The sequence below is a fragment of the Ambystoma mexicanum genome, chromosome 8 (genome assembly GCF_040938575.1).
Source record: "Ambystoma mexicanum isolate Mex_15411 chromosome 8, UKY_AmexF1_1, whole genome shotgun sequence".
NCBI lineage: Eukaryota > Metazoa > Chordata > Amphibia > Caudata > Ambystomatidae > Ambystoma > Ambystoma mexicanum.
The window spans coordinates 739804569-739820176 of NC_090929.1; the positions used below are offsets into that span (position 1 = coordinate 739804569).

Genomic DNA, 15608 nt, shown 5'->3' on the forward strand with positions numbered 1-15608 from the left:
CAGTAGTCCTTTTTCATATGTGTTCTGTATTTTCTGCCCCGGAGTCCATGTGGGACTCGTGGCAGTGCAGCACTTCCTGTTTTTGGTTTAGTGTACAGACCTATGGGATACCCTTATGGCACCCATGGGTGGGGGTACAACTCTGTGCCCCTAGTGTATGTTTTTGGGCACCTGTGTGTGGCCCACAGAGCAGGGTATGGGCTGGTGGCAGCTCCATGCTGAATTTGACGGGTGCTCTGAGTATCCTCCATTTTGGGATACCAGAACCTGCCATTCGAATCAGTTGATTCCTGATAGGAAACAAGATGGCCCCTGTGGCCTCTTGCTTTCTATTGCCTGTTACCTTGATTTCCCAAAGAACTGGGAAGCCCTGACTCAGTCCCTTCCCCCTGATTGGATGTTGGGTGGAAGTTCCATATGTGGTGTTGTTGTGAAGTCCAGGCCAGACTGGCTGGAGCCTTCCCAGTGACTGTATGTTGTGGGTATACCCTGTGGGTGGGACCTGGGTGAATGGAGTTTGCGACCAATATGCACTTCTTGTTGTGGATGTCTGGTTTCTGGTGTCTGACACAATGACTGAGACAGCCCTGTCCGAAACTGATATGAATGCAGTGTGTAGGGTTGAATGGCTGGGTACTTGTCTCAATCCGCATTCCTTGTTGTGAGTGTCTGAGAGGGAGGAGTATGGCCTGAATTCACTGTATGCCTGATTGGCTGACTGACTGCATGAATGCCCTTCTGTATGATTGGCTGCTGAGTGTGACCCAGGAGTGTGGATGAGAGACAGAATAGTATAGCTGGGGAGCTCTCACCACTGAACGTTGTTCAGAAGCTGAAGTTGAAACTGATGCTTTACCTCAAAGCCGAGCCTGAAGAAGAAGGTTGACTGCTGTCTACCTTCACCGAAATCTGGAAACCGCAAGCCGTCGAGACTGATCCAAGAGAGGAGCTGGTTAGGTGCCCTCTTCCCGTGCTCTGAGGGACCATCGAGCACCGCTAACCTTCGCCGAAGCGCCCTGGAAGTCAGAGCTCGAAGACTGGAACCGCCGAGGAGACCGAAGATCAGCACCGGACATTCCGTCCACCATCGTCGACCAGGGTTTGCAAGTCTGCTGTAACTGCTGGAAGCCTGTCGAAGCTGTGTTGCCCAGAAGAGGGGACCGCTTGATGCCGTGCCGCCGACGACCGGAGCCGCATGCTCCTTTGCCTAAGACTTTTGATTCACGGACGCGGTTGTCCGCACTGCTGCCCGCCTTACCCCGCCAGACAATGCCAGGTCCTTGATGCGTCGAGGAGCATCTGCCGGTGGGTTTCCCCCCACCCAACGACCGTAGAGACACCGGACGACTCGACGCCCTGGCTGGGCCACAGTTCTTCATAAACTCTTTACAGTCCTGAACTATCGTCATCGAGGTACCCCGCACGCCTCTTCCTTGCAGGACGCCTTTTCTTCATCGAGCACCACTGGGAACGAAACTGCCGCCTCGATGCCAAGTTCACTTTCTTCATGGGATCTCGACAATCCGTGGCTCCTGCTTTAAAGGGAGCCACTCAAGAAGGATCCGTTGACGACCCGCCGTCGAACTCTGCTATTCCAGGTACATTGGGGTGGTAGAAACATTATAGAAGGAGATAAGACTTAAATAACAATATATGGACTGGGCTTGTGATATATCTTTACTTTACAGGTTGCCCAGGTGGGGGGGATCTCCACACAGAACTGTGTCTAGTTGGTAGGGGCCAGTATTCTTTTTTAAATATCAAAAAATCAGGATGAGAGATCCTACACAAAGCTGCGTGGTTCTGAACAACTAAGTTTATTTCAAAACACAAGATATTTTTCTTGTAGATAAATTCTCAATTATTTTACAAAACTTTCGATAAGCACGAAAGTGACAACGGACAGGTGTGATTATATACAGTGGGAATACAGGTAAGTATCAACCTCTTATAGTGTCGAGGTACAAACTCCACATACAGGCACAGGCACAAATGACAATAGGGTAGACCTATAGTTGGACAAGGTTCCACCCCACCAGCACCCTCCAATGAGTCCACACACTAGCAGACTCTCGTGTTGTCTTTAACTACCTAGACCCTGTAAACACTCATGCCCTTAACACTGATGTATGATGCATGAAATTGTCTGGGTATAATTCAGCTGTTTTCAATGTCATGCTCTTGTGACCAGACTTGCTGTTAGGTGCTGCCACAACTTCATTCAGAATTATCATTGAGACACAGATGCCCCACATAATTATGTGTGAGGCACGCAATCGTTTTGGTAATATTCAGTGGCCTCAATATGCATGTTCCTGTGTCCAGGCTAAGACTCGGGTTCAGCCAGTTTTGTGCATAGGCTCACCTGACTATGATTTTTGCATATGTCTTTACAACTGCTAACACATGTGGATCCGCTTGAGTAAACTTGTTTTTCCTGTGTCAAGACCCCTTCCGATGCTGTCCATCACATGTACTGGTGTCAGACCGCGAAAAGCCCGGTCATCTCAAACACTCAACTACATCTTCCATGAACACCAGGGCTCCCTGTAGTCTGAGCCTTCCCGAAACGGCCGCTTTTACTTGCGTTTTCTCCATCAATCATGTGGACTGTGGTGATTGGCCCATGCCTACTCTACCCGACCTTGACGCTCACACCCTTCACCTCATTGGCTCCCTAGTCTCGTGTGAGTTCCTTTATATCAGGTCTCACGTCCTGACTCACACAGCAACCAGTTCTTGCTGTTGATGCCTCGGTGACGCCCGCACCAGTTCACCTCTCATTCACGGTAAGTTTCTCTGCAGCCCAGGGCTCTAACATACTCGCAAATAGGAAGTTTACTTCTTGGCACTACCATGCCAATTTATGCACCACAAATGTATCACCTCCACGTAGGCAGCCATTTTAACATTTCAAAATTTCACTTGCCATATTATGATTGGTCATTATGCTTGCTCTGCACGGCGTGCACACTCCATGTCTTGAATAGTTACCAATCCCACTCCTGGTAGTTACCACCCATAGCACGTCACTAGACATGCGATTTTTACCACTCGGGCGGAGACAAGCACTAGTCCAGTCATCGTATAATAGCACCTCTGTGCTCACACACACACACCGCCCATACAAATCACAAGCCGTGGCAGTCACTAACACCATGGTGAGGCGAGACTATACAGTGAGGTCTCTCTCACTATCTGTGATATTGATCCTGGTATGTTCACCTTGATCGCGCACCAATAGCTTCCATGGGTATTATCTACCTCCACAGCTGAGTAGCCATCACACACTACTCCCACGTCGGGTCACAACACCGTTGATGCCCGTCCTCCGGAACTAAACAAGCAATCAGCATAATCACCAACAACCTTGTCAAGTGGGCCAGCCCTCACGGCCCCCCCCATTTTTTGACAAGTAAGACCTACCAAGAAAGTCACTGGAATATTCACCAATGTTACCAGCAACATGTTTTTCTGGGCGAGACTAACATTTTGTGGTCTCTTTTTTAGAATTGGTACCTGAATAGGCCCTCTTCCAGCCGTGACCCTGAGACAACTCTCCTCTTCAGGGACCCACGGTTACCCCAGAGTGCAATACGCACCCACAATCCAGCAACCAATAAAGGATTGTCTACACACAGCATCGCCACTGCTACATTAGCAGAAGGTAAGATGTATACTCATACACCTGTTGATGTATTATCATGGCACCATTCAGCCATTATTAAATAATCCGTAAATTACTGAAATACCCCGACATCCTCACAGTTTCTATCTTACCCACAGATATAACGGTCAGTACCACATCTTGCGTCCATCTTGATGAAGGCCAACACTATGATGGGCGTGAATCCAGCCCTCCATGGCCGAAAAAACTCCTGTGTCGATCACCTGTGACACAACTGTATAAAACCCCTTTGTGTATGTTCTGTAAAAAGTGTTGTGTACACTCTTGTGTCAATCACCCCCCGGACCATTTTCCGTCCTGGGAGCACCTTGTCCAACTATAGGTCTACCCTATTGGCATTTGTGCCTGTGCCCGTATGTGGAGTTTGTACCTCGACACTATAAGAGGTTGATACTTAGCTGTATTTCCACTGTATATAATCACACCTGTCCGTTGTCACTTTTGTGCTTATCAAAAGTTTTGTAAAATAATTGAGAATTCATCTGCAAGAAAAATATCTTGTGTTTTGAAATAAAGGTATATGTTCAGAACCACGCAGCTTTGTGTAGGATCTCTCATCCTGATTTTTTTATATTTAAACTTGTACCCACCTGGGTATATCAGGACCCCGCCAGGCGCCCTTAAGATTAACTTGGGGCCAGTATTCTGCCAATTGTTCTAACAAACTACTTTCCTCCTATGTCTATTGTTGGTTGCCTTTATTAAGTGATCTGTGTGACATTTGACCAGAGTATAGTTGATGCAATTTAATGAGATCTGATAATAATTGTGGTACCACTTTAGACCTGTACATATTTGCCATTGTAGATTTTCTGAACACAAAGTGAGTTATTGTGATTGTGTACATAAACTTGAACCTAATTATATAAAGACTGTGTTTTAACGAATTCACTGTGTGGACATTCCTTTGTGGGGGCTTGTGGACTACACTGTACTTAAGAATCAGCCTGCATCACCTCCTGAGAAGCTAGGCTTTGATTGCTCATCCATTGCTACCGTAATAGAGAATCTTGGCTGGCGTCCAGAGAGCAGGAGTACAGACACCCCCCCTCCGGTCTTTACACCGTTACTCTAAGGTATTGGATGCTCCCATGACCATTAAAAGAGCCTCCAATGTCTCCTACCATTCCTTACTGTTCCTGTGAACAAACATTTTACCATTTGAAGAATAAGATATAGTATTGTATTTTAGCAGGACTTATAAAGCTCTTTACGGCCCATAGGCATCCAGGTGCTGAGCAGAAAACTGACATTCCGGGAAGGGGAATAGCCATAGCGTGCAGAGAATTGTATTCAAACAGATGGGTTTTAAGTGCTTTGCGGAAAGGCAGGTACTCCTCAATTTCCCTAAGTTAAAGAAGAAGCACATTCCACAAAGTGGGAGCCAGAACCGAAAAGGAACGGCCCCCCAATTGAGCACGCTGATAACAAGGCACTTTTAAAAGCACAAGGAAAGATGATCGGATGCACCTGGCAGGTTTACCATGAAATGACCGTATTTAAAAAATAGAAAGTAGAAATGACCACATTACTTTTTCTAATAATGCAGGGTAGTCCACACCTATATTTTAAGAAAAAACGACCCAAAATTTTGCACAAAATACTTACAATATTTGCTTATTTCTTCCTCATTTTTTTGATATTCAATCATTTATATGGATACCCACCTGGCAGGGTGGTAGCGCTCCAGCGTTTTAAAATAAATAAATGGCACATGTGTCATGAAGAACCCAATGTGTCACACGCAAGGTTTTAAACTCTACTCAGCGCTTCACTGGAAACCAGTGAAGTTGTTCTAGCAGGCTCATGGATGGGGTCAGTCTGGGAGCATTGAAGGCTAGTCTAGCTGCTGAAATGTGTAACATTTACAGCCGCTGCACCTGTTGTTTCGGCTGCCCCAGATAGACCGCATTACAATAGTTCAAAGATCCCATGATCGCCAAAGTGACTATCCTAGTCCGACAATCAACGGGAAGAAGAGGGAGAATCTTCCTTAATACTTTGAGTTTCCCAAAACCAGTATTGCAGAGTGACGCAATCTGGGCTTCACGGGAACCAGAAGGAATAAGCCTCACCCCTAAACTTTTCATAGACCTACTGAGAAAAGGGAATCGGCCAAGCGAGTCTGGCCAAAACTGGTTAGAAGCTGCCTTGGCCCAAACATAAGAACTTTTTTTTTTTTCCCCCCGTTGAGCTTCAACCAATTAGCGGACATCCATCTGCCAATGGAGGATAAACAATCTCTCAGTTTACAGGGAGGCTCATTAGTGGGGGAAACCAGCCGAAACACCAGCTGAGTGTCATCAGCGTATGTATAAAAGTAAACCCCAGACTCTGAGATAAGATCTGCCAATGGGTGTAAATATAGAGTGAACAATATAGGAGAAAGAGCGATCCTTGTGACACCCCACAAGGAAGAAAGTACGGAGAAGAGCGACCAGCATGGAAAGAGACAGTCTGAGTACGCTCCGCACGGAATGAAGCGAACCAGGCCAGAGGAACCCCTGAAATCCATACCTACTCCAACCGGGTCAGGAGAATGTCATGATCCACTGTATCAAACGCCGTGGAGAGGTCGAGAAGAATCAACTCTCCGACCCCTCCAAGGTCGTGAAGCAGGGCTAGATCATCCAAAAGAGTGATTATGACAGACTCGTAGCCATCAGGGGCCTAAAACTCGATTGGTACAGATGCAGGCAATTGTTAACTTCCAGAAAATTAGAGATATAAAATATCTTGCTTGAGAAAGGTTTAGTACCATACATCAGGAGAACAGCAATACTGAAAATATGAGACCTTCTGATGGTCACTTCTGTGAAGTTTAAAAATGAGATGCAACAATTGTCCAGTTTTTAATAAATCCTACTATCGACAAAGATTACCCATATGAAAATCGGACCCATATAAGTATAAAAGACCGAACCAGACACCGCAGGAGAAGCCCACATACAGAATGAGGTACTTCCACCTCATTTAAGGCCCACACATCTTGTCAGCTGTAGATGGTGGAATTTTTAGAGAGAAACTGTTTTCAGTGAAGCACGGTATCCAGTCATATTTTCGTCCATCAAAACCTCTAATTAAAAAATAGAAAATACACAATATCGATTCTTGTGAATTTAGTTTGTAATAAAATGTCAAATTGTAGGTTTTAATTTCGATGTATAAAATGTCTAATTATAGGTTAGTTATAACTATTACAAATGGGAGGCTTTGTGTGCAGTGCTTCAGAGGTAGGAAAAGGGGCATTGGGGGTAGAAGAGTTTGGGGGTGAAGGGGTATAACCATAAAAAGGTATTTGCTAGTAAGTATAGTTAGAATTTATGTTCAGTTAGGGAAATGAAGTATTTACCCAGCATAGAAACTTTCTTTATAAATTGTATTCCAATTCTAGATTCCACTAGGTGACACTTCAAGACAATAGATTAATGAAACAAAGAAAACAAAAAAAGTGTGAGCCCTGATTGTATGTAAATATTAGGGTTGGTGAATAAAGGTTTTTCGATTTTTGTGACTATGTAGTGTTCTTCTTGCGTTATAATGACCTATAACCCGCTTCAAAGTTACAGGTCATTATAATGCAAGAAAAACCATATAAACCAAGCCATATCACTTGATCTTGAAATAATTCTATGAACCCAAACTGGAGTTCAAGGCTGAATTAGCAACTGAGAAATCATGTCGCCCCGATCTTAAGAATTTGGGTTAAAGTTTGTCACCTGTGCTTCTTCCTCATCCCTGCCTCTAACACTCCAACCATCATCAAAAGGAGCATCTCTACTAATAAAACGACCACTTACATCTGATTAAATGAGCAAACAAAGCTTAACTAATGAATACATGCATAGTTGCCAGCACTCTTACCAATTACTTTTGATTTGATGGGACAAGACCGTTGAAGAAATGTATCGATTCATGGATGCTAATTGTCTAACCAATTGCATTAGATTTGATAAATCAACAAATCTTAAGAAATGCATCACTTCATGGATGATAGCTGTCTAACCAATTGCATTTTGCTTAAATGAGCCAACAAAGCAAAAGAAATGCATACATGCATGGTTGCCAGTTGTGTAACCAATTACTTTTGATTAGCTCGGACAAGAAAGTGTAAGAAACACATTGATTTATATATGCTAGCTGCCTAAGCAATTGCATTGGATTGGATAAGTCAAGAATGTTTAATAAATGCACAGATTCATGAATGCTAGTTTTCTAACCAATTGCACTTGATAGATAAGTCAAGACAGTTAAGAAATGCATTAATGCATGGTTGCCAGTTGTCTCAGTTGGATTAGATGGGACAAGAAAGTGCAAGAAATTCATCAATTCAGGCTAAAGAAACAAGCACAAAGACATCAGGGCGCTGAATCACATAAATACAGCCAAAGGAACCAAGCAGGAAATCCAAAAACCAAAAAGAAAACATCCCAGGAAAATAAATAAGTCTTCAGTGTTCTTTTTAAAAGGCTTAGAGACTCACATCCTCACAAGTCTGGGGGAAGGGCATTCCATAGGCACTATAAGATGGAAAGCCCCTTGACCAGCAATAGATAGGTTAGCTCTTGGCACAACCAACAGGTTGGAATTAAATGATTTCAATACCCTGTGATTCGGCAGCCAAGAAAGCTTTCTAGATAGATATTCTGACCCTATGTCAAATAGGCATTTGTGTTCCAGTGTAAGAGACCAAAAGAGACTCTTGCATCAACTGGGAGCCGATGTATTGATTTCCTGGCTTGAGTGATGTGTTCTCTATGACCTAATATAGTTACAGTGCGTACTGCACTGTTTTGGCCGCTTTGATGTTTATTCATTTCTCCTTTACATATTCCCAGGAGTAGCATACCACAATAATCAAGCATAGCACCCACTATGGCCCTTGCAACACTAGCACTACTGTGCTCTGATAAAAAGGTGTGTAGTTGCCAAAATAGCCTAATATAATAGGCACATGTAGAAACCAAATTATTGATTTGTGCCTTCATGTTCAATGTTTGATCCACATGAACTCCATTTGTTTTTAGTTTGGGCTATTAGATGGCACTTAAAGTGTTAACTTTAACACCAAAACTATTGTCATTAACCTAAGAGCTTCACATATGGGCTCTGAATGAGGGTCTGTAATGCTTGTCCAATGAAGATGATATTTGATGAGGGACACATTTGTAAACCCTCCGATTCCCTGCCCCTAGCCAATGTAATCCCTATGGCTAATCACACCCATTCCTGCCCATCTCGGAACTCTTTGATTTTGTGTGAGCTCTTCCATGGAGGCTGTCATCTTGGATGACTGTCTCTAAGACAGTACTCTGAGAAACAACTGGCCATCTTTGAATGGTAAATATATCATGCATTTTTCAAATAAATAGTTTCAAAGAGCTAAAGTAATTTGCATTTTGGGAGCTTGTTTAAAGTTCCAGCGTGTGTCATACAAATGTATTACCTGCCATTTAAGTATTTCATGAATTAAATATAGAAAACTGCATTGATTATTCTTATAAGTAACCACGTTGCAAACAACTGCTTTATGAGTTGCTTCTCTGTGTTTCCCTTACTTAAAAAATGAACAAACTGTTAAGGCCCCTACATTAATTATCCATCCCCTCCTTTCTTGGAGAATCCTCCGCTTCTTCGAGTCCCGCTCTCGCTGAATTCTAGAACACCTTTCCCCAAGTTCGGACCTTGGAACAATGTTCCTCCTCTCCCTACCATTGACATTCTGCACTGCGCTGCCCTCATTCTCATCTGCTGTCTGATTCCCAGCCTGAACCTGCTGCTGCCAAGAAGCCTTGTCTCAGTGTACTGCATACAACATGAACTGCATCTGCAAAGTAAACTGCCTTGTGAAGACATAAGGAAGGAACCTGCAGATTAGGAGGAAGACATGGATGCACAAGCACATATCAATACACCATGCAGTGTACAATACAACAACAATATCCACTAGGGACGTCTACACAGTATTGACTACAGACTGCCCACACAGCTCATGGGAGCCCAACGTCACTGTGTAATTCACTGTCACTTGGTCACACCCTTTGCAAGCCCATGGAAACGGGAAGCAGGAGGGGTGTGTGTCTCACGAACCCAAGCATCTAACCCAAACTCAGGACAAGCCTGCATGTGCCCAGCTGGAATACAGTGGATGCCCACGGGAGCCACACAAGGCAACATAATGAAAAAACAAATAAAAAATTCAAAAATGCCAATGTGGGGGCAGGGGGTGTGGGGGAGGTCACCGAGGAGGTTCGAGGACAGGGTGCACACAAACACCCACCTGCGTGGATGTTGCGGAAAAAAAAATACCTCCATGGGCTCATGGCCTGCACGGCTATGCCATTGTGGGAGAACTGCTGTCACTCTGCTCATCCTCTGCTGCTGCATAAGGAGGTGGTGGCACTATGGGAGGCAGCCCACGCAAAGCCCTGGTATGGTCCTCCATGGCAGCAAGCATGCGGGTCTGGAAGGTCTGATTCTGGAGGATTAAAGTGCAGAGATCCCCATGCAGCACATCACGAGGTTGTCTGCATTTCTGCACGCATGGCCTCGCGTGATGCCCGGATCTCCTCAAGTTTTGCATGCAGCTCAGCTGAGAGCGAACGTGTGAGCTGCTCCAGCTGCTGTTCTGCCCTTAAATTTCTGGAAGCCTCAAGTTCAACCAGAGTCTGCCTGAGGTTATGTAGTTCTACCCTCAGGGCTTCCCTGTGGCCCTGGGACTCTATTGATATGGATTCGCGCAGAGTCTCCAGTGCCGCCCGTCTGTCCCTGTTGGACGCCAACATGTCTTCCCTGTGTGATTGGCAAATGGAGTCTGTTACTGGCTGTTGTTGCTCTATCTGCCTTTCAGGGGGGATAATGGAAGTGGCCAGCCACCCTCTCCATTGCCTGAGCCATCATTTCTACTGATGCTGCCTGTTGGGTTGCCATACCGTACATGGAGTTTTCCCATACAGTATTGCCTGGTGGCGCACAGCCACCGCGTCGACGGGCACCACACCTGTTTGGGGCAAGGCGATCTGCACCTTGCTGTGCTGGCACTGCCTGAGGCTGCAGGACTGCATTCCCCCTCTGATCTGCTGGCCCAGGAACAGGATCAGATGCTGTGGAGTGTGACCCTGCATCCGTAACCACCAAAGGCAGACCTACCAACACTGACATCCCCATAGAGGGTTCTACCCCTGGTGCAGGTGGGTTGGACAGAACAGAATCCCTGCCAGAAACACTTACCTGTGACTGCACATAAGTCTCATCGGGCCTCATTACGACCCTGGCGGAGAACCATGGTGCAATTTGCACCATGGTCCATGGCGCAGAGCTGCCAACTCCGCCATGGGGGTTGGCGGACTTACCGCCCCATTCCGACCTTGGCGGGGCGGTAAGTCCCCAATCCCCATTTACCCTTCCCCATTCCCATTTTTGCCCCATAGGGTATAATGGGAGTGGGGAAGGCGTTAATTACGCCACCGTAAATTACGGTGGCGTAATTAACAACAAGTCCCGTAGCGCCATGGATTTTTCCGCCTGCAAAAAGCAGGCGTAGAAATCACCAAGGCGCTACGGGAACTCGTAGTCGGGCGGAAAGGTACGCCATGGGTTACGCCGGCGTAAACCCCTTTCCGCCAGGGTCGTAATGAGGGCCATCATCCGATTCAGCACCTGAATAGAGGTCTGGGGAAGTGCACCCAGAGACACCCCTGGACAGTATGGTCTGCAGTAACATTGGGTTTTCACCCACCACCACACCACGTCCCCCACTGGTGCCCGGTCGTGCCTGAGATTCCTCCTGGGTCTGCACCATCTCCTCAACCTCAAAAGCATCAAGTGCGTCATCACCTGCAAAAACATGAAAGACAACAAATGCAAACAGGCATGAGCACCATAGCACACACATAGGCCGTGACAAGCCAGAGATCCAGTACATGATTTACACATGTCCCGCATGACTATAACCCTGCCATGCATGCACTGTCAAAGAGTTGGAAGTGGAGTCAAAAAGGTAGACACTGGGGAGAACAAGATGGAAAAGCAACACATTTGCAGCATGTTGGGTAGCACTGGTATCACACATCAGGCTGTGAGTGGCATGTCCAATACACATACATGACACATGCCACCACACAGATGTCATGTAGCATAGCCATGTTAAATTACAAAACTACAGCAATATGTCAGTGAATGAGTACTGTCATACATCCATGTCACATCGACATGATGCGAAGATTAATGCTGAATAGTGTTGCTAAATATGCATGTGCCACACACTGAAACACATCCAGTGTCCAATAATACAGTCATTGTGGGCTGATCAATGGTTGGTCACTTTAACATTACAGGAAACATCTGTCATGTTCCACATGCAAACAGGCTCTAATAAAAAAATTCTGCAGCCCAATACTCCATCGGCCTGAATGTTGTAATCATTGACATAACCAGGTAAAAATAGTGGCCCAGTGTGGGCTGTAAACAACGACCGAAGCATATCACATATGCTGCAAAAGGGCAGAAAAATGCATAGTAAAAATGGGAGAGTGGAAACAATCAGCCTGAATGAACACTTACAAAATCTGAACAATGTAGTTGCAAGATGACAGTTGAAGGTAAAGTGCACTAATATGGCCCTAATTGGCAACTGTGGGCAGAAGGGATACAGTCATACCCAAATCCAAGGCACGTGAATGTATGGGAGGAAGCAAACGGGTGACCCATAACACTCAGGAGTACACACCCTCACATGGCACTCAATCAGAATCCGTCACCCAAACAACATACACATGGATTACACACACGCATGGGCACTCACCGGACAATGCGTCGTAATCAGGTACATCTCCCACACCTTGGATCTGTTCCTCTGTGACGAAGGTCCCAGCAACAGACTCATGTTCAGTGAGTTCGTTGTCCTCTTGTGGAGACCCACCGCCAGTCACCAGAGTAGCGGCATGATTTGAGGCCAGCTTGTTCTTTGCTCTGCATTTCAGGTCATTCCACCACTTGTAGCAATCATCAGCTGTGCGCCTCACAAATCCCAGGGCACTTATGCGGTCCGCGATGGTCTGCCAGTGTGCCCTACGTTGACCAGGTGTGGTCTTGCACCCTGCAGTCACCAACATTTCACAGCTATGTGCCGACACTTAGCTCACAAGTGCATCAAGTTCGGGGTCATTAAAGCTAGGCTTCCTTGACGTGCCGGACTGTGTAGCCGTGTCTGGGGTCTCAGCCTGTAGTGCTAGAGCACCCTTCTTCCTCTTCTTCAAAGGTGGAGCAGAGCCTGAGTGGCGTGCGCCGCTCTGGTCAGCAGGGCAGAAGCGCAGGTGGACTGGGTACTGGGAGTGTGCAAAGGCACAATGACCATAGGTCTTGGTGCAGGCATTGACTGAAGTGTGATGTTGGCAGGGGCAACGTCAGTTTGATGGACCAGGACCGACACTGTCCCGGCTGGGAGACCAGCCCCTGCAGCCTCCCCACCCTGCCTACTTGGCGCAGCAGATGACATCGCTGCCCCAGATCCACGTGGCCTGGTGACACCAACTTGCACCGGCACACGTGGCTTAGACTTGCTGACCTGGAAGTCAGCCTGGGAGTCATCCTGTGCCGGCTCAGGTGCCACAATGGGCTGGTCCAACAAGGGCTGAGCTGGGATGGTGTCAGCCACGTTTCCCTCAACCATGGGGGGGGCATGGGTGTCCCTGATTGGTCCTCCACACATGGGGATTTAGGGGCACCCTGCAAATCCTGGCCACGTCCCCTACCGCGCCCACCACGCCCACCTTTTGGAGGTCGGCCACCTTTGCCTCCCTTACCGCTTGGTCGCCTCCCAACCATGGCACTGATGTTGTTGTGTGTATGGGAGTTGCAGTAAACAATTGTCCTGGGCAATTGGGGGTGAAAGGGGTAGGGTAGTAGATGGAATTCGTACCCTAGTGCTCTAGCAAGGTTGTCTGTGACCCCCTGGGGGAAGATGCCGGGTCACACAACGTACAGGCACCCCAAAAACAAAAAGTAACGTGCACGCAACCCCTCATAGACCACGTGCGTGGAAAAATGAACCCGCACTACGCTGTGGCGCCCAGAAACACAAAAACAAGAATACGCGTGTTACACACAGCCTACAATGACCTCTGAAGGGGTACGCAACACACGGGGCAAGCACAGTTGGTAAATGCGTGCGCGACTCACCGTCTGCCTGGAAAAAGAACGTGAAAAAAACGCGCGTTTGCGCATAGGCAACACCCCTGCCAAAAGAAGAACTGTACGCTGTCTGAGGAGACAGGACAAAAGAAGAAGTGAACGCTGTTTGAGGAAACAGGCCCAAAAAAAAATAAAGAATGCTGTCAGAGGTAACAGGGAGTACGAACTTGAAATGCTGTGAAGTAATCGCGTGTGAACCAACAAGAAGTACAGAATTCACCCACTCGCTCTCCACGAAAAGCACGTACAAGGGAATGGGGTCCTAAACGTACCTTTTAAAGCGGCCCAGACGTACAGCGTCACTTACGCATGTACGTGCTAAGGCCCTTTCCTCCAATTACACGAGCTGACACTCGGACGTGCAGTTTTTGGACGTGTACGATGAACATGCACCTGTGTTGATGGAAACGCCTGCGCGCGTCACGTCACTGACGCCCGTAGGCCCTTTTCTCAGATTATATGCATCCACACGCGGACGTGCAGTTGTTTCACGCGCGCTGAACCACTATGCCCACGTCACGAGGGAAACGCCCGCGCGAGTCACGTCACAGAAGCGCTTACACGCTAATGGCCTTTGGTCCAGTGAAATTGCGTACGTGTGCTGATGCACTTACGCGCGAAGGGCCTTTCCTCGAATTACACGCTGACGTGCAAGCTTTTCACGTGCCAAATCACTCCGTATCAAGCTGGCCACGCAACAACACACGGAAGACCATGCTCCTGCCCAGAAGGCCGAATTACTGCCCCCCAGATCCCCCAGCACGCTCCCACCGGCCATCTGCTGCTGCCTGACTGCCTGCTGCCCACGTGCCCTTCTATTTGCTTCCTGCACGTCAGCCAGGGGTGCAGGTGCTTTGACCACCCCTGCTGGAACCGAACACTCCCGACTGGGATACCATCACTCCACAGCCCAGCCCCAGGACGCAGTTGCCCACCCACTCCTGCCTCTGGGGTTGCCATGTCGGGCACAACACCATCTGGCACCACTGGCAATCCCCAGCCAGAGAGGCAGAGGGCCACCAGCTTCAGTGCCGGGGAAGTTGGTGTCCTGGTAGAGCAAGTCCTGGGGCGGTATGATGCCCTCTTTGGAAGTTTGCGCGCCGACAATGAAGGACGGACCAGGATCTGGATGGACATCGTGACTGCCATCAATGCAAAGGGGGTGGCAGTCCGCGACTTACAACATGTCAAGAAGAGCTGGGAGGACTTCAGGCCCAGGACCCTCAACAAGGCCCGGTGCCTCTTGAAGGCAGCGGATGCCAAGGGGCGGCGGGGCCACCTGTCCGACCACCAGATGAGGGTCCTGGAACACATATGCCCAGCGCTCCACGTCCAGGTCCTTGAGAGGCAGACCCGTCTGGAGTTGAGCGGTAAGTGTGCATGCATACTGATAGGACGCTGTGCGTGGTGTGGTGTGCCAGTAGTGTGCAAGTTGCACATGTGTTTTCGTAGGGCCATGTAGGGATGTGTATGAACAGGGGGGTGAGGCTGCCACATGTGAGTCCTCTTAGGTGTGAGACACATCGATGGTGTATGTGTTGGTAAGCATGCTGTGCAAATGCAGGTGTGGAAGCACACATGTTTGAATTTCTGTGTATGTACGTTGGCATGGTTGTGGTGTCACACATGGATGGTGGTTCCTGCTGCATGTATCTGCACTGTGTACATGTGCATGTGTGTGTATTTGACAAGTGTGCAACTGTGATGCAACATGGATGCACGTGACTCT

General features: G+C 47.5%; 1 protein-coding gene across 1 annotated transcript in view; it reads right to left on the reverse strand.

The window, feature by feature from the left end:
• The window catches only part of LOC138472414 (polyunsaturated fatty acid 5-lipoxygenase-like), a 1363458-nt gene that overhangs the window by 40856 nt on the left and 1306994 nt on the right, over window positions 1-15608 (reverse strand). The window lies entirely within an intron of this gene.